At 44.9% G+C, this 17625-nt stretch overlaps 1 protein-coding gene across 2 annotated transcripts in view; it reads left to right on the plus strand.

The window, feature by feature from the left end:
• Window positions 1-17625, plus strand: part of Kcna6 (potassium voltage-gated channel subfamily A member 6) — a 41239-nt gene that overhangs the window by 13262 nt on the left and 10352 nt on the right. Inside the window, exon 2 of one of the 2 annotated variants that reach the window (XM_063237724.1) lies at window positions 10148-10295. The exons of the other annotated variant lie outside the window; for it this stretch is intronic. The gene's annotated coding sequence lies outside the window, so the exon portion shown is untranslated. The remainder of the gene's footprint in view (window positions 1-10147; window positions 10296-17625) is intronic. 2 annotated transcript variants of the gene reach the window in all.

Raw genomic sequence — 17625 nt, forward strand, 5'->3', positions numbered from 1 at the left:
TCAGTGTTTGGATGTTTCCCACACGAGGCCACCTCCTGCTTTCCTGACATTCAGTACTGAGATGCCCTCTGCTCCTGCTGGCCAGGACTGAGAGGGACTGAGAGCGGGGTCAGAGATGGAATCTTGTGGCTTTTTCTCGGTGACAAGAGGCACCAGCTACCGGCTCTGCATCAGCCCCTTGTCTGGGTGACAGCACCATCCAGATTCTTTCCTCCCTTTCTTCCTTGGCTGTCCCAGGTGCCATCTCCTGTCTGTGCAGTGACCTGGCCAGAAGTTAAATGGCCACTGAGTTGGAACTGTGCCCAGCATTGTCGCCTTAGGAGGGAGATAAGAAAGCTTTTCCTAATTTCCTCACTTGATCTATAATTCCATTAAAATGTTTCAGGGCTGGAATTTAAGACAGGAGCTGCCACAGTAATTGGGGCCACAGTCAGCTAAAAATTTTTAGGATTCTAATAGAGGCATAGATTTCACACAGATCCTCTTTCCCTGGGGATATCTTTTACTTCTGAAAGCCAGAATCTAAAAGAATTTCTCTCCTCCAAGAATTTCTGCCCTTTATGGCAGGGTAGGAAAAACTGTATCAGGCTGGGATTAACAAAAATCTATCTGAGCTTTCTAGCCTAATACCTATCACTGCGCCCGTTTTTCCAGTACGTACATTTCAGAAAAGCTTTTATTGTTGTGTGTAATAGAATCATTTTTCTCTCAGAGATGCTTTTTAATGGAACAGACTCATGGAGATGATTAAAAATCATTTCATGTAGCTAAATTTAAGAGAGTATAGTCGGTCGGAAAGTGAATTTAAATTCCTGTATCACACAATTCCTATAATTGGTTCCTTCCTCCCGTGGAAACAGAAGGAATGAATGCTACAGCTTTAGAGGTGATGAGGATTGCTGAGCAGATTGGAAGAAGAACTTTTTTCCTCCCCACTGGAGAAACCAGTTTTTTCATTGGGAGATATTTTTCAAAATGCATACTTAAGGGTGGGACTTCGAAAACGTGGTCATCCTTCTTTTTCTAATTGTAATGTGCAGACTCCTTGGGGCATGTGTTTCCAGGTGTCCTGCATTACATTTCCCACGCCTGTAGCTGTGTCAGGGCATGAGGGACAGGATGCATGAAGAAGCTCTATGTCCCTGCCTTGTCTTCTAGCAGTGCAGGAAGGGCTGAGGTCTGCCTCCCAAGGATGTCATTGTCTAGGGCTGCCAGCCCTGGCTGTCAACTGTGTGACCTTGGGAGAGTAGGGGCCTCACTGAGTCTTGATTTTCTTTTCTGTAGAATCAGGCTACTTTAATAAATGTCCATCATAGGGGCAGCAGACTTAAAGGAGGTAATGCTAGGGCCCAGCATATAATAAACATTCAGTAGAAACTGGTTATCATTTCTCTCCTTTGCCTGCTTGAGTGCAGTGCTGAGGCACTGCAAAGCCTTTCTGTATTGTCCAACCTTTAGGAACAGTTGAAAAGATCCTGGAAATCAGAATCTTTTGAAACACACACACACACACACACACACACACACACACACTTCACTGTTTCTCTCCTTTTGTAGATTTGGACTTTCTAATCTCACAGTGACCATGACTCCGCTATTTAATCATCATATACTAGGTCATTGTAGGGGTGTGACTTAAGTAAAGAGATCTAAAAGCCTTTTAGAGAAAATTGCCTCCGTGCAGAAGAGAGCATACAGGGATTCACAGAAATTCCTAAAGATAGAACATAAGCAATGAGAGGGCAAAGCTCCTTGGAATCCTTGGGATCAGTGAGAAACTTCTGGCATGCTTGGGACTTACCTGAGAGTTTGCACAAGAGGACATGCACAACTTCGGGGACTGGCATGGGGGGGCGGGGGAGGGAGGGATGTACAGGGAGGCACAAGGACACGGGTGGGACATGTCCTCCAGTGCCAAGCAGTCTTCTCAGTGTGCCTTTCCTCGGAATTATATCAGTGGAAAATATGACTCAATTTACAAAGCGTGCACTTGCTTTAGAGACAACATTTCATGAACGGACTTAATTTGAAAGTAGATCAACTGAGTTACTTAATGATGCATAAATAGAGAAAAGATCAAAGTGACTGGAATAACTGAGCAGGAGATGGCTTCCAAAAGTTGTGGAAGCCGTTACTGTGGTCTGTCTGCACCAGACCCCCAGCCTGTGCTGAAAACACCCGGAGAAAGGACACCCACAGCACCAGTTTCTTCACACTTCCTGTGTTTGAGCTCAGTGATCTTTGTTATCAGAGTGTTTTCCTCATATCTGCAGTGCTGTAAACTTCCCCTCTGCAGAATTTTCTCTTCTGCTGACACGGACATTCTGATGAACACATTACTAGAATCAGTCACCCCACAGTTCCATAGTTGTGGTCTGCAGAGCACAGGGCCATACCTGAGCTTTTGCATAAGAGGACATGCACAGCTTCTGGGGCTGGCAGGGCAGGGGCTGCATACAGACCCATGGAAGAAGAACCCCTGGCACTGGGCTCAGATGTTGCCTCTTGGAGCTAAGCACCGTGTATAGAACACAGGGTGAAAGGCTCTGCAAAGTCTTGCAGCAAATAAATCTCACTTCTCTAACCCAGTGCTTTTCAAATTATTATTATATTTTTTTTATCACAGACTCACTATCTTGTGTTTTTTAGTAACTTCTGTTCACATCCCACAAAAAGTGTAATCCAGGGAATACATGGTGAGAAATTCTCCTACTGGATTTGATTGCACGGGACCTCAGCCCAAGGTTTTTCAAGGAGACTGTTTTGTGGCTGCTTCTCAATCTTTTTAAAGCTCTTTACATCACAATTTGTGTGTGCATGTGCATGTGTGTGTCTAATACTGGAAATAGAACCCAGGGCCTCTCACATACTAAGCACATATCTTACCACTCACTGAGTTACACTGAAACCCAGAACATCTGATTCAGCTCTTGATACTGTCAAAGAACATCTCCTCTCCCCTACTGCCTTTTAAGGCTTTCTTAAATAGATGCCTTTGAGAAAGTAATCATAAGAGATGGTCGTGTTAGAGTTGGAGCTTCTGTCGCACTTCTCTAGCAATGTCTGCATTTTGGATACTTTGCTAGAGATGAGGTTGCCTGCATTACTTGTGTGATGGTGTAATGCCCATTTTTCTCTTCATATTTTTAACCAAGTTAAAGATTATAGTGTTTTTTTTTACAAGCACTTTTCTAACTAAATCTTTTTGGTGAAAACGTTCAAACATGATCTTTATTAACTGTCATATTTACAAAGTCTTGCTCAAAATCTCAGCAAGACACGAAGAAGCACCAGCAGTGAACTGTCGTGGGGTTTTTCAATATTTTTTTTCCATTTTTCCTAAATATTGTCAAGTGTGACTCTTGTTCTTTCTGTCCCTCAAATACCTCAGGCACTGAGCATCTGTCTTTTGCTTGGTTTTCTTTGTGCTGCTGCTGAAACTTAACTCTGCCTGTACTCTGCTCAGCCTGGTGCCCATGATCTGCTCCTTGTCCAGCCTGGCTGACACCTGACCCTCTCATCCCTGGTTTGTCTTCCAAGCTCAGAGGTAAAAGGAGGAAGGACAGATTGTTTTAGCTGATGGACTCTTTGTGCCTATTCATATATTGGACATTGTAAGCCATCAGAAAGAATTTCTGATCCTGTTTGTCTTGACTTTAAAGTCACCAAAAGTCAGAACAAATAGAATGTGTGGCGGAAGGGAATTGCATTTAAATCAGGATCTGTCACTCATTTTCACAAGACCCTGAGCAAGTCACCTGCCTGAACTCAGTTAATGCTGGGCATTAATGTGATTCTCTGGCCCAGAGTCTTTACCTGCAAAGTGAGATGGTTGGATTCAGCTCTTGAGATTCTTCTTGGAAATTCCATGGGTGCCCAAGCACATTCATCAAATGTTATTGGTTGTTACCACTGGAATGCACTTGAAGAAAAGAGTTGGGCTTGCTAAAATTTCAACTTTATGTAGGCAGATTGCTTTCTAGAGCTCATATACTCCAGTGTTTTACTTTATAAAGATCAGAACTTAATGCTTAAAAATGCAATGAAGAGGTTGTAAGAAAGCTTTAGGAGAGACAGAATAATCTTATTGAGTATCAAGTATGATAAATATCTTCCTTTTCTTTCCCCTTCCTCTCCCCTCCCTTCATTATTTACTTCCTATTTCATAGATGAGGTCTATCTTAGCTATTACGTGCATCTAAATCCTTTTTTATTTTGATGTTGCAAAATAAATACTCCTTGCTTTTGGCTGTGTCGAGCACCTTGGCATTGCTATTGGAAAAACGCTGGCCATGGGAAGGCACTTCTATATTAAGGAGAAGCAGTGGTGCGGACCAGCGGGGTGCTGACTCCTGTTCCCTGAATCTCTGGGCTCCCTCAGAGGGAGGCGGTGGAAGGACAGACGGGTGCAGGGATGATGCTGTCCTCTGTGTGCCTGGACAAAGCAGAAGCTGCTGTGAGCCATCTCAGGACAGATGTGGGGTGTGTGCTGGGCTCCCACATTCTGCCCTTCAATGGCTCTGGGACTAAAGGTTTTGGCATAGTACCTAATTTTCTCCCTGTGGCTCTGCCCTTGGCAACTTCTGGACTGGTCTTAGCCCGCACAGCTCCAGCAGCCCTGGCATTTGTCCCCATTCTCATTGTGCTTGGCTTCCTTTGCTACTGCTCCCCAGCCTGAGGAAGGTGAGGGTTCTGGATGGGGCTGGAAGCCTGGGTGGGCTTCCAAGGTAGTGTTGGACCTTGAACAAGTTTCTGGAAAGAAAAGCTTTAGTTTTACTTTAAAAGTAACATCACTATTCATTATGGGAAAAAATACAATTCAGAAAATTATAAGGAAGAAAAGAAAAATTCCCATAACTATACGAGAGATACTCACTTCTAGGCCTTTGGTTGTATTTTTTTCCAAATCAACATTGACTCCTCATGAATCCCTAAAGAAATCATGCAGTGTTTCATTTTAAAAGCTTCGTTTTAGCTGCTCATGGAGGACTATGCTTATAATCCTAGCACCGTGGGAGGCTGAGACAGGACCTTCTTAAGTTTTAGTCTAACGTGGAATACTCAGCAACTTAGTGAGACCCTGTCTCAAAATTTAAAAGCATAAATAAACAGTGTAGCTCAGAGCAAAGACCTTGATTTCAGTCCTCAGTATTGCCAAAAAAATTCATATTACAGCTCTACTTTTCTACATATCAGCTAGTTATGTAGATAGAAATGCACCATGATTTTACTACTGAATCCCTTATTGTTAGATGTTTAGGTTGCTTCCTGATTTTTGTGCTTATAAATGGTGCCCCAGTGACCACTCTTTGTATAGATATTTGTTTACATTTATGACTCCTTCTTTAAGCTATATTTCTACTAGAGTCAAGAAGTACAACAAAAGTCAGCATTTTCTAGCCCTCAGCTTCGTAAGCTGTAATAAACCTACGCTAAGAGCACCAAGCAACGCACCATGTGCCAGGCCTGTGCGCCTACCCACGTCACCTTCCCAGCTGCCTGCTGTCCTTCCAGGCTGAGGTGGCGCTTGCTGGAGGCAGGTGATGGAATTCTAACCCAGGCAAACCCCGCTGCAGAATCCTTCTCTCGGCTTCTTTGCTAACATCTCCCCCCGAGACCTGAGCACAAAATGCGATAAACTCTAGGGCACCTTTGGGGTCTAATGTTATTTGTGGCCCCTCGTAACAACACTCACTGCCTGGGGAAGTTCAGGGCCTCCTTCACTCCTCTTCATTCTCCCGTTGTTCCTGTGTTTGATGAGGCAGGTGTGTGTGTGCCTATTTGTGTAGTTTTCTGTATAGAGCAGTCAGCAGAGTGTGAGGTAAGGGGGCCTGAATAATCTATAGGAAGAATGCTGAGACACTAGTCATCAGTGCTTTTGTTTATACGCCACTCATCAGGCTTTTCTTTTCATCTTAAAGTCCCCAGGCTTTTTGACTGGGAAATCTGTCATGCTGTAATTGCACTGTCACCTGTTGGAGTAGGATGTGCCTGGATTTGGCTGTCTAGCACACCCCTGTCCCTGAAGCACGTGTCTGTCCAAGCTGTGTGAGGGGGGCTGCGTCCCTCCTTGAGCTCCTGTGCCTGCACTGCCCAGAAACACTGCTGGTGGGATGCCCACACAGCAGGAGGCAGGTGACTGCCCCAGAGCCCTCACTGTGTGGCCATGCTGCTTTCCTGCTTGCTGAATATACTTGTCCCTTAGAATGTGAAGGGCAGGGGTTCCAGGACCCCCACAGACACCAAAATCTGTGGCTGCTCACTTCCCTTGTATGAGAGGCATAGTGCTTGCCTAGGACTGACTCAGGGCCCCAGCACCCTTCACATCGCCTCTGGATGACTCGTAGTACCTCATACAGTGTCACTAGTCCCTATATGATGAGAAATGATGCGTAATGACGAGGAAGAGAGTCTGCGTGTTCAGTACAGACTCAGCTGTTTTTTCCAAACATTTTTCATCTGAGGTTGGTTGAATCTATGGATGCAAACCTCATGGAGATGGAAGTCTACTGTATAAAGTCTGCAAAGCCTTCTTGAAATTCTGATACCATAGAGGGGAAGCTGGAGGCTGCTTTTTAAGCACACATTATTCCATGGGATTACTTTTGGAGTGTCTGGGGAGTGGGTTTCATCCTTCAGAGGGCCTCAGGATCACCTGAGTCACTTGAGTGTCTTTTTTTTTAAGTGTCACTTTCTGTCCCTCAGTTGTCTCTAAGCCCTAATTTTCATGAAGCATCTAGGGTGAGGTCTATGAGCAGCATTTTAAAAACTTCTCAAGAGATTCTTGTTTAGAACCAGAGCTGGGGACCAGCAGCCCAAGAAATTCTAGCAGTAACAGTATTACATCTTCACATTTATAGTATTTGCTTTACAACTGTCTTTCACCTGAACAGTCCACAAAGATCAGGAGAATAGGTAGTATTAAGATTGCTCCTGGCAGAAAGCTTGACCGAGTTGCCTGAGGTCACACAGCATTTCCCTCAGGGAATAGCAGCCATCTCCTGCCCAGCCCAGGGTAGTCCTGCCTGGCCATTTGGGAAAGAGCAGCTTCCTTCCCCCCAAAAATCTTCCTGGGTAAGCAAAGCCCCCTCTTGGCTCCCTGAGTACTGGTAGCCAAGGGTTCTCTTCCTTTTCTCATGCATCTCCTGCTCTGTTCCCCCCACCCCTACAGAGCCCCTGTATTGTGTACCCAGCACCTCCCCCGACCACATCCCTGTCACAGTTAGGGGTGCCCCTGAGGTGCAGAAATCCCGGGAACTCAGACAGCTCACATCACCCACAGTACTCTGAGGATGCAGAAGGCACAGTCCCCCAACATGTCCCCTGTCCCCCAGCAGCTACTCCACCACCCATTCTTCCCACACCTTCTGCCCCATTCCCCCTCCTGCCCAACTCCCGGTAGCCTGTAAGCCCACCTGAGTCTTTCCCTCGAGGCCATTTTGGGGGCTGGAGGTCCCTGAGGGTCCACTCTGCACACCTGGTGGATGGGAGCTCAGCAAGGCAGCCAGGGAAAGAAAGCGCAGCCAGAGGACAGCGTTCCTCCACTGTCCCCCACCCAGCAGCCAATAATGGTGCCCATTACCCCCAACTCCAGCCAAGGGCTCTTGCCTTCCTTTCTGCCTCCTCTTCTTTTCCAGACCTTTTCCTTCGAACAGCCTGCATCCTGGAGCGGCTCCCAGAGACTGCAGGCTTTCTGTGTCAGCAGCCTGCAGCCTCCCTGCTGAGAGGGCTGGGGAGGAGGGTAGAGGAGGCAGGGCTCTGCCTTGGAGGTACTGCAGACAGCAGTGATACACCTAGGTCACAGCACCTCTGGCTGACCCTCCCCATCCCCTGTGCCCTCCCTGTGAGGTGTTGTCATAGAGCCCCACCAGGAATTCCTGCAGCGATATCATTCTGCTCCTCTTCCATGGCTTGCACATCTGGTTGGGAGGGAGGCGCTGTCATATCTCAGGGACTTTTGGTTCCCCAGCACTGACCTTCGTAAAAGGCTCCTTTCTGCTAGCAAGAGCAGCTTTCCACTTCACCACTTGACTGTTACGCAAATCCTGTGTGATGGTGACTTTTCTGCTGGCTGAGATTTGGAGGGAAGGGAGAGGAAGAGGGCATGGGCCAGCTCACCTCTCTCAAGCAAAGAAGAGGTAACAAGAAGGTAAAGTGGTCTTTGGCTGTGTGTATGGCCCAGAACAGTTGGCTTGGTACATCTTCACCTTTCTGGTTGGACATTGTCAGACATCTGTCAGAGGACTAAAGAGCCCTTTGTAGTGACTACCTTAACTGTCCCCTCACCTACAAGGCTCAACCTCCACAGCTAGATTGGTGCTCTCTGACCCATTCCCCCATAGGGAGTTGGAGCAAGGCTGGACTTGAGCTAATCTCAGTCTCTTTCTTAGGCATATTAGTTAGGACAAAAAGTTGTACTTCAGTTTGGGCTGGTCTTTGTGTGGAACACATAGATAGAAAACCTCGTAACTATAGAAGCTGGAGGAGTCTAATCAATCCTCTGGCTTTGCTTTGCACTTTATAAGATTTGAGAGATTAAAGATTGGCTGATGGCCACTAACACCTATTTCATAACAGAATTGACTCTTGGAGTCTGTTATAGCTTGTGTTTAGATGTCTCCCCAAAGCCTCATGTGGGCATAGGTGGGGCTTTTACAGAGGTGGCTGGATCTAGAGTGTGTGATGCTGGAGTTGATTCTTAGTGCAATGCTAGGTTTAAGGACACTGGGATTAAGGGTGTGAGTGCTACCTGCCCTGAGTAGCCTGGATAAGATAAAAGGGGCAGAAAGAGCTGTGGTCACTCCTTGTTGCTTTGTACCTACTGTTCACCATGAACTGTTTCTCTTCTGCAAAACCTGTCTGCCACCTTCCCTACCTTGGAGGCAGCAGGTTATAGACTGAATCCTCTACAAACCATGAGCTACATTAACCTTCCCTCCTTTAACATTGAGTATTGGGTATTTTGTCTCAGCAATGAGAAAAGTAACTAAGACAGAGTACAAAGTGGTAATTCATGTACTTTTTTAGCTAAAAGATGACCCCTCTACAAGCAGTCTCCAACTCTGAAGAAATGATAGTGCTCAGGTAGCATGTAGGGTGTTGTCCTAGCAACTGACTGACCTGGACTTAAACCCTGGCTCTCTCTCTCTGACTTATTGGGGTCTTGGGGACATTTCTCACACTCTTGAGAATGTTCAACTGGAAAATGGGGATCATGGAATTAAGGGGTCAGTGTGGGTCAGTGACAGAGCACTTGCCTCGTGTGGTGAGGCCTTTGGTTACATCCCAGCTGGAAAAATTATTTAAGAAGAATCTCTACCCTCATCTTAAAGAAACTTGAGGACTGTTTTAATGAGAATTAGGGATGCTGAGCACATAATCATTGCTCAGTAAATGAAATCTTTATGCTCAAGTCAATAATTGTTCCATCCTTCCAGTATCCTATTCTGAAACTGCTGTGTTGTTAGACTAATGCCTTCATGTTTGGAAGCATTTGGAGGGCTCTCTCCTCCTTTTTATTCCCCAGGAGCACTAAGGGGCTGTTGACTGCACCCCACAGTGGCATTTAAAAATGAGTAAAGAATATTGGTAAAACATCGTCTAACAGGAAGCCCCAAGGAAGGGTAGTTCCACGATTGGCGGTTTACCACTTCACTACTGCTGTGAGCCAACCTCTTCAGAAGGCCATCATTCAGCAGAGCAACCATGCAGGCCTGGGTTCAGCAGGGCAGCTCTCCTCCTCTGGCCTCTGCTCTGTGTGCATCTGCAGTCAGTTCTGGGTTGCCCAGGTGGCACTGTCCTGGATGTGGGCCAGCTGGTAGCTGGTGAGCTCAAGAGTTTTGGATGGTCTTTTGCTCACCTCTGGCCAGATAGCCTTGGCTTTTTCTTAGGTTGAATGGAGGGGTCTATATGCCAAGACCTTTGGAACTGGTGCTGTCACTTTGGCAGTGTAGCTAAAACAAATCTCCAGTCAGTTTAGGCTCAGTTGTGGGTGAGTAGAGCCTGTGTCCTGCTGGGAGGGCTGTCTAGGTCATAGTGCGTGGGTCAGCCAAGGGATCTGGAATCATTTTCATAATGCCAGAGCCCAGTTGGTGGGGGCTCTAGGCTGTGTTCTTGGGACTTGCTTGGCTTTTCCTGTGTCTCACAGATGCTGCAGCAATTCTAGGCCACAGGTCCTCACACAGCATGACTGGAGGCTGAGTCTTTGGAAGAAGGAGCGGAACCTCCCTAGCCATCTCCACCAGCCTTTCCTTAGACTATGATTAGGATAACCCTAACCAGGATTGGCAGAGAGGGTAAGATTACCACAATTTATTACTGTTTTTATTGTTATCATCACCATCAAAGACTCACCTTATTGCCAAGAATGACCTTGAGTTGGGGGAGGCCAAGTTACCCTCCTTCCTCAGCCTCATGCGTTGTTGATACTGCTGACACATGCCTGTGTGCCCAGTCATCACGATCAATTTAGAGTCAACTGGATTTACCTCTCAGGGGTCAGGGGAGGACCCAAATCCTCGGGAGCATTGGATTCTAGAAACCTGAACATGGCAGAGATTTTAAGAACAAAACACAAGCATTAAAAACTAGACAAAAGCAACAACCAAAGCAGGATAGGTGACAGTAGTTGGGTGGGAATCAGTAGGGTGCAGTGGAAACACCTTCCATGGTGTCTTGCACTCATTTGTTGTTTGTAAGCAACATTTATAAAAAGTGTCTTAGGCCAGGCCCAAAAGAATGAAAGGTGTCATAGTTAGGGTTAGGGCACAGAATTTATAATACTATTTTGTGATAGTCACGGGAGTTAAATACAAGAAAGAGCAGGAAATCTGTCCACAATACTAAATATTGAATATTCAGCCAAGAGTCTGGATCCTGTCCTACATGAGTCCAGCTGAAGACCCAGAACCCATGACAATGCGTCTCATAGCCCAACTGGAGGTCTAGAGCCCACAACAATGACTCATGCAAGTCTGTTTTATGGGTCTGCGCTGGGAAGGCCCAAAGGTCAGCAGTGGAAGCTGGAAAGTCTACTGTGGATGGGTGAAGGGGCTGTGCCAGTAGGTTGAGGGTTCTACACTGGAGCCAAGAAATCATGTTCAAAATAAGGACCAGGACTGCCCTGAAAAGCACCACAGCCATCCTCAGTGACAATGAAGTCTTGTGTTCCTCCAACAATAACAGTGAAGTGCATGCCAGGAAGCAATGTGACAAGCTTCTACTGGAATTTTAACAGCACACATCTTCCTCTCTGGAGCGAGGATGCAATGCTCAGTGTAAAGAGGAGAGCTCCCCCAAAGAGAACCACAGCCACTCTCAGTGACATGGTCCCGAGCTCCTCCAATAATGGCCGAATTCATATCGGGAAGCTAGCCATGATGAGCTCCTCCTAGAGAACCAATGGCTCAAATAGCAACACTTAGGAGAACCCACAATGCCTCACTCTTCCTCTCCACATCTCTGTTTGTGCTGGGACTTTCTTCAGGTGGGCCGTCTACACGCAGCACCATGCTGATTTAATTCAGCTGGTGTTAACTTGACCACCAGTTTCTAATCCATAATAAAAGATAGAACTTCAGCCTTCTGAGAATGATCTATAACCAGATCTTTTAAAGGTGCCTTTTGGAAGAAACAGTGAGAGCAAGACCCTTGAATGGTTCAAAGTGCTCTGCCCTTGAATAATGACTGATGAACAGCAAGGAGAGATACTTGCTGGGACCAAGATCTGAAATGTGAGCTGGTAGTGAGGTCTGGTTTAAAGCACAGTGATTCAGCTAATTAGTAAAATAAGCCCGGCCAATGTTTTGTGCTCCACTTTTGAGACTGGGAGTTTACCTTTCCTAGGAGCCCACATGGGGGAAATCCGGACAGGAAAGCAGTAGGAATCTGCAGTGAGTGGTAGCAGGCGGCAGCACGTACCTGGGGAGGGAGGAAGGGCAGTGGATTCTTCCTGGGGCTGGAAGGCATCAGGAAAGGTTTTCCAGAGAAGTTATCATGCCAGCGGGGACTTGTAAGATGACTTGGAAATTTCAGGGTTGAAAAGAAAGTTATTAATGACAAGAACAGCCCGAGTAAAGGCCTGGAGCTAGAGAATGGGACAGTGTATTTGTAGAACAGGAGCTTAGGATGCGGAATGAGTGAGTGTGTGAGGGATGGAGAAAGAGACAACTGATGGTCAGGAGATGTGAAGCTGTTGGGTGCTGGGTTCATTCTGCTGGCTGTGGGAGTGAGAGGGAATTTTAAATCGGAGGCAGGGTATGCTGGAAACACACTTTGGAATGACACCTTTGGCTGTAGAAGAGTGGGAGACTGGCTGTGCTGGGGAGCAGGCCCAACCTGGCTGGTGGCCCAGAGAGGTGGGGAGGCGGTTCCTGGGTCTGGGGGGCATTTTAATAAAAACAAGGTTTGGAATTGCTGGCACACTTGGAAAGAGAGAGCAATCCAACTTTTGGCCAGTTTTGGAACTGCTCCGAAATCCCCTATGGCTGGTTTTTTGACTCAGTACATCTCCTGCCCCACTGCAGTCCTGGTAAACACAGCTCAGGCCTCCTGGGTGGATGGAAGTGGATGCTGCAGCTCTGCATTGGATCTTTCGAGCCTTTGTGTTAGGGCTGTAGAGGCCTTTCCAAGAGCCCACCAGAGTGGAACAGGGGTGGGGTACAGAGGCCAGGGTGTGGTCACCATCTGAGTGACCTCAGAGACTTAGGGTTTTATAAATTCCATCTCCTTGGGCAATGTTAATGTCCCCTTGATCCTTTCCAGGAGTCTAGAAAGCCCTCATCTGGGGCCTGGAGGGGAGGTAAAGAACCATTCATCAGACTTGCTGTCTTGAAGGAGGGGACTTGTAACAAGGAGGGCTATTCAGAAACCACAGGGAGCTTTGCCTACTCTCTGCCTCACAAGGAGACTGGGGGTGGGACTCGGAAAGGGGCCTCAAGGACCTCTGGCACCTGAGAAGCATGCTCTGGTGGGCTGGGTCTCAGTAATCTCCAGAAAGCAAGACCCTTGCATTTGCTGCTGACCAGCTGCTTGCTATGAACAGAGCACAGAATATATCTGGCTTTGGTTGTCCCCATATGTTTTTTATATAGTAAATATATGCATTGCAAATATGCGTAGTAAATATATGTCATCAAATATGTAAATATATATGGTAAACACACACGTGTGCGTACACCTATACACATATATTAGTTGTTGTGATTTCTCCCCATGGGCTTCAGTTTGCATTTCCTTTACCTACTGAGGCTGAGCTGCTTTCCCTGAGTTTATTTTCTCTTCTGTGAAATGTTCTTTTATGCCTTTTGCCCATTTCCGAATTAACTTGTTTGCTCTTTTTTAACTATTGAGTTGTTTGAGATCTTTAGATACTCTAGATATGAATATTTTATCAAATGTGTGCAATTACAGATATTTCCTCACAGTCAGTAGCTTTTATTTTCATTCTCTTGAGAAGATGAATCACAAATAAATTTTTATTTTAGTGAAATCTAATTTATCAATCCATTTTTTTAATGTATTGTGCTTTTGGTGTAATGAGTAGGAACCCTTCACAAGCCTTAGCTCCTTTAGCTTTCTCCTCTATTTCCTTTAGAATTTTTGTGGTTTTAAATTTTGCATTGAAATCTGTGTTCCTTTAAAAAAAAAAAGTAGAAATGAGGACTGAACCCAGGGCCTGCTAACTGAGCTCCGTCCCCAGCTTTTAAGGCAAGGTATAGTCCCTCTAAATTCCTAAATCATCAGGCTGGGCTCAGATTTGTGGTCATCCTGCATCAGCCTCCCAAAGTTCAGGGATTACAAATGTATACCACCACATTTGGTTTAAATTTATTTTTATGTAAGATGTGGGGCTGAGCCCAAAATTCACTTTTTGCCTCTTTGGATGTTCAGTTGCTCCTGTGTCATTTGTTTTGAAATTTACCCTTCCTCCACTGAATTGCTTGTGCAATTTGGTTGCAAATTAGTTGTTCATACTTGTGGGACTATTTCATGAAGTCTTTTTGCTTAGTTCATACATGTGTCCATCCTACCTGATTAAGCCCATGATTGTTGATTGGTCAGAATTCCAATGTGTGTTCATGCTGGGTGTATTATTAGGCTGAGAGAAGGATTTGCCCTGACAGGACCTATCTGTCTGGCTCTGATGGGACATATCTGGGCCACACACACTCTGCAGCCAAGGTTGGAGTCGGTTTTACCCAAAGAATTTGGACCAAGCATGGAATGTTGAAATGATTTCTCAGTAGGGAAATTTGTGAAAAGAAGGAACAAAACAAATGTTGGGTAGCCAAAAGAGTAATGCCCTTCCCTTACACACACACACACACACACACACACACACACACACACACGCGCGCGCACACACACACACACACACACACACACACACACAAATGTAGCAAGCATCTACTATCTCCGAGTTCTTCTGTGGCTCTTTTACTATGAAAAAAATATGTCATAGTTTAATCAATGCCAAAATAGACTGAGGAACGTAAAACTTTAGGTGAGGAATTCCTTGGTCCATACATGAACTCCCTGATTCAGATTATGAGATTATAGATTTACCAAAGTATCTTTTTATATAATTCCTTTCTAAAAGAGTTTTAAAATTTGTAAGAGTCTTATTGTTTTTTTCTGATATCTGAGGTAACACACGAATAAGGATGAATATTCCAAAGTAAAGAAGGAGGGGAAAAGGAAAAAGACAGAAATTTGTATATATATATATACATAAGACAGCTAAGGTGACTATACTACCAGTTCTGTTAGTGATTGGAAAATAACAGCTAATCCTCATATGATTGGTTCATTTTAGCATGTCTATATCTGCTAATCTAAGCAGCGTTTTTGAAAATAACATTATGCAATGTAACAACCATTGATAAATTCCTATCATCTTGTTTTGAAAGCCTATATTGATATTGTTTTGGGTTTGTTATTATTTGTTGCCTCTTTCGCTTTTTGTTTCTCTTCTGTGACTTTTTTCATCTTAAATAAAAAAAATATAAGTCACCTTTATTACCACAATCCAGAGATCATTCCTGCTAACACCTTGGTATAATTTTCTGGACTTATTATATATATATAATATATATTATATTTAAAATAGTAAGTATAAGACCAAACTTAAAATTACTTTATTACCTTTTAAAACTTGCAGAATTCTGGACATTCTTTCATGTGACTAAAGACAGATCATAAAAATTACAGTTTTACAACTCAATACATTTGAACCAGACTACTGGAATTCTTTATTCTTTATTCAATTTTTCATGATTAGAAATGATACACTGATAAATGTCCTTACTTGTACATGTTTATCATCTACGATTTCTAGTGAATAAATTCCTGAAAAGTAGAATTGCTATGCTAAAAATTATGTGTGCCTTAAAGACTAAGTAATCCTCTAGAAGACTGCATGTATATTGAGTAGGGTGGTCAGATAAAATATAAGAAGCTTAGTTGCATTTAAGTTCCAGATAAACAATAATTTTGAGTATATGAATGTCCCAAATATTGCACAGTCATGAAATTCAAGTATAATTGTGGATCCTGTATTTTTATTTGCTATATCTGATGACTCTTAAGGTGGACAGAAATATCAGCTCACAATTCCAATGGTGTTTCTGCATCTTCTAGGCTGGGAGCTCCAGGCCCCCCTTTCCAGCGTACTGGTCAGCCACTGATTTATAACTTTGGCCACTTCCTGGGATGCTACTGATAAAGGGGAATGAAACTCCTGACCTGCTATGTCCGCAAGTTTGTGTTCTCTAAAACCGGGGAATGAATTTTTGGAACAACGGAGGTGCAGAATAGAATATATTTCTTGAGAGAAAGAAAGCTTCTGTCAGAGAGAGAAACAGAAGGGAATTCTCATGGCTTACCCAAGACTCTATCTTTTCCAGGGACTTTTATAGAGCAAAACCATGGGTTCAAGGGGGTGGGGTGGGAACTCACAAGGCAGATGGGCATAAGGTGGGACATAACTACAGTTAGCCAATAAGATTAATAGTTCAGGTAAAATTAATTACATTAGGGACAGATGGGAAAGCAAGCCATGTAGGAAGGGGGCATTCTTAGAGTTGTGACCTTTTCCCTAGGGGGATGGGATGGTGACTCCAGGGTGATAAGGGAACTAATTAGAATACCAATCTTTGGAAGTGGATGCATTTGTTTGATCCTTTGTCTTGAGGCCTGGCGACAGCAGGAAGTGTCTGTCTTCCCCACAGTTGTAAGGTGTCTGCACTAGCTCTTTTGAGGATCTAGCCCTATTTCACTGCCTATAATATTTTTTAACTAACTCAGCTGCCTGCAGTACTACAAACTAGTGGTGCATAGGTCCCTTCTCTTTCTGTACCGCTGACTTGCACAGTCCCTCCCCCACACACCCCTAGTGTAGGGAAGGATTCCCTACTTCTATTGTATTAATCTGCTTAAGCTATCACAACCAAATATGATACTCTAGGTGACACTGACAACAGAAATTTATTTATAAACAGTTCTGGGTGATAGAATTTTTGGCGCGGAAGGGAACCATCTTGATAGGATTTTTGGCACGGCTGAAAAGATAGGAAGTATGAAATAAAAATGGCCTTTATTTTAAGAACGTGGGGAGAGACCCCATGACCCTCTGGGGCCTGGCATTCTTTCCTCCAGACACGTGGTGTGGGGGTATAGATGTAGCTTAGGTTTGGGGTGGTGCCTAAGGGGCATTAGTGATGCACAGGTAGCCCATTGGTATTCATTTCACGCCAGAGGCAAATTGCCTAGGGGCGGAAAAGGTGATCTCAAGATAGAGCCCCTTGGTTCCAGCTCCCAGGCCCCGCCCCCCAGCTACAGTGTCTGGTCTGGGGCAAAAACCTTTCACTGGAGACTAGAAGTCTCCAGGTAATCAGCTCTCCATCAGCAACAGCTGAAATTGTTAATTTACACAGATGGAAGGTTTATTCCAGCTCACAGTTGTGGAGGGCCTGGTCCATGGCCAGTTGGCTCTGTTGCTTTGGGCCTGTAGTGAGTGAGCTCATGGTGGGAGCATATGGTGGAGCAAAACTGCTGGCCTCATCACCAGGAGGCAAATGAGAGCAGGAGTGACCTGGGTCCCAAAGTCACTTTGGAAGGCACTCCGTGCACCACGTTCACCCACTAGGCCCGACTGCTTAAGGGCTCCAGCACTTCCCAGTAGCACCATTTTGGGGACCAAGCCATAACACAGAGGCCTTTGGAGGAAGTCAGTGTCCATTACAGTAAAGTCTATGATCAGAGTGTCGGGAAATTGGTGCCTCATGAGCTCTCTCTTCCTGGCTTCTCGCTATAGACCTGAAAGAGTGACTGAGCGCCAGGGTCTCTCTCTCTCTTTATGAGATCACCCAGGCTATTAGATCAGGGCCTTACTCCGTGACTTCACTTGCCCTGAACTATTTCCTTAGAGGCACCTCTTCCAAATACAGCCACCCCAGGGTTAGAGCTCAATGTATGAATTATTCTAGTGACAGGTGGAGAATGCCAGCCTTCAGTCCTTAACACAGGGTCTCTTAAAAACTTTCTTATGTTTTCAAAGCCTCTTAAGAAATCTACGCTTTTGTTAAAAAAGAAGCAAATTCTGCTTATGAAAAGAAGAAAATTTGT

The sequence above is a fragment of the Cavia porcellus genome, unplaced genomic scaffold, assembly GCF_034190915.1.
Source record: "Cavia porcellus strain 051 isolate PalLab524CR breed Dunkin Hartley unplaced genomic scaffold, mCavPor4.1 scaffold_27, whole genome shotgun sequence".
Lineage (NCBI taxonomy): Eukaryota > Metazoa > Chordata > Mammalia > Rodentia > Caviidae > Cavia > Cavia porcellus.